Genomic DNA, 2500 nt, shown 5'->3' with positions numbered 1-2500 from the left:
CTGATGGACCTGGAGTCAGAGACTTCTGTTCCCGGCTTAACGCACTGCTTCCTGTCAGAGAGGAAGTCTGTGATCCACCTGCAGGTGGAGTAGGGCACGTTCAGCTGGAAGAGCTTGTCCTGAAGCAGGGCAGGGATGATGGTGTTGAAGGCAGAGCTGAAGTCCACAAACAGGATCCTGGCGTAGGATGCTGGGGCGTCCACATGCTGTAGGGTGAAGTGGAGGGCCATGTTAACTGCGTCGTCCACAGACCTGTTGGCTCTGTAGGCAAACTGAAGGGGGTCCAGGAGAGGGTCTGTGATGGCTTTGAGGTGTGCCAGGAGCAGGCGCTCAAAAGACTTCATTACCACAGATGTAAGGGCGACCGGTCTGTAATCATTTAGTCCTGTTGGCCTTAGCTTTTTGGGCACAGCGATGATGGTGGAGGACTTGAGACAGGCTGGTACATGGCATGTCTCCAGGGAGGTGTTAAAGATGTTGGTGAACACCGGAGACAGCTGGCCAGCGCAGTGCCTGAGGGTGGCTGGAGAGACAGAGTCCGGCCCGGCTGCTTTGCGTGGATTCTGCCTCTTGAAAAGCCCATTAACTTCTCCCTCCTGAAAGGAGAGAGTCGTTTCTGTAGTATGGGTGGGGGATGGGGCCTCTTGGGTGGGAAGGGGTGGTTCAGGACAGTCCAATTGTCTTTCAAATCTACGGTAGAACTCGTTCAGGTCGTTGGCTAGGCGGGAGTCGTTAGTGGTGTGGGGCGCTCTGGGTTTGTAGTTGGTGATGTGCCTGAGCCCTTTGGCAGACAGAAGCAGCGTCGTTAGTAGAGAACTGGTGTTTTAGTGTCTCTGAGTACAGTCGTTTAGCCTCTCTCACCGCTTTGCTAAACCTGTTCTTCGACTCCTTGAATCTGTCTCTATCCCCACTCCTAAACGCTTCCTCCTTCTCCAACCTCAACCTTTTGAGCTTTGCTGAGAACCAGGGCTTGTTGTTGTTAAAGTTCACCCTGGTACGTGTTGGGATACAGCAGTCCTCACAGAAGCTGATGTACACAGCCTCTGTGAGTTCATCCAGACTATTGGTAGCAGTCGTGAACATATCCCAGTCAGTACAGTCTAAGCACGCCCGCAAATCTTCCACAGCCTCACTGGTCCACTGTTTAGATGTCCTCACAGCAGGTTTACAGAGTTTTAGTTGCTGCCTGTATGCACGAATCAGGTGGACCAAGGGAGTTCTGTGCGAGCCGAACAGCCCCGTGACCCACAAGAGAAACATCCCCGCCAAATTCGAGCGTTTGACGGGGTCTATCCGTGAAAAAATATTCACGTTTTTGAGTGCACATGCATTTCTGCTGCAAATGCCTCTGGAAGTTTCATGCCGTTCGTATGCCAATTGTGGCAACACGAAAATGACCCGTTTTCCCATTCCGAGGGATTTCTGTGCGACCCTAACAGCCCCGTGAGCCACAAGAGACACATCCCCGCCAATTTCTAGCGTTTCACGGGGTCTATCCGTGAAAAATATAGACGTTTTTGAGTGCACATGCATTTCTGCTGCAGATGCCTCTGGAAGTTTCATGCCGTTCGTACGCAATGTGGCAACACGAAAATGACCCCTTTTCCCATTCCGAGGGATTTCTGTGCGACCCTAACTAACAGCGCCCGTGAGCCACAAGAGAGACATCCCCGCCAATTTATAGCGTTTCACGGGGTCTATCCGTGAAAAATATAGACGTTTTTGAGTGCACATGCATTCCTGCTGCAAATGCCTCTGGAAGTTTCATGCCGTTCCTATGCAATGTGGCCACACAAAAATGACCCGTTTTCCCATTCCGAGGCATTTCTGTGCGACCCTAACAGCCCCGTGAGCCACAAGAGAGACATCCCCGCCAACTTCTAGCGTTTGACGGGGTCTATGCGTGAAAAATATTAAAATTTTTGAGTGCACGTGCCTTTCTGCTGCAAATGCCTCTGGAAGTTTCATGGCGTTCCTATGCAATGTGGCAACACGAAAATGACCCCTTTTCCCATTCCGAGGGAGTTCTGTGCCACCCTAACAGCCCCGTGAGCCACAAGAGACACATCCCCGCCAATTTCTAGCGTTTCACGGGGTCTATCCGTGAAACATATAGAAGTTTTTGAGTGCACATGCATTCCTGCTGCAAATGCCTCTGGAAGTTTCATGCGGTTCGTACGCAATGTGGCAACACGAAAATGACCCGTTTTCCCATTCCCAGGGATTTCTGTGCGACCCGAACAGCCCCGTGAGCCACAAGAGACACATCCCCGCCAATTTCTAGCGTTTCACGGGGTCTATCCGTGAAAAATATCAATTTTTTTTTGACTGCACATGCATTTCTGCTGCAAATGCCTCTGGAAGTTGCATGCGGTTCGCATGCAATGTGGCGACACGAAAATGACCCGTTTTCCCATTCCGAGGGATTTCTGTGCCACCCTAACAGCCCCGTGAGCCACAAGAGAGACATCCCCGCCAATTTCTAGCGTATCACGGGGTC

Source organism: Petromyzon marinus, unplaced genomic scaffold (genome assembly GCF_048934315.1).
Source record: "Petromyzon marinus isolate PM22_M1 ecotype Great Lakes invasive population unplaced genomic scaffold, UKy_Petmar_22M1.pri1.0 PM_G_Scaffold_93, whole genome shotgun sequence".
Taxonomy (NCBI): Eukaryota; Metazoa; Chordata; class Hyperoartia; order Petromyzontiformes; family Petromyzontidae; genus Petromyzon; species Petromyzon marinus.
This window is presented reverse-complemented; position numbering follows the sequence as displayed.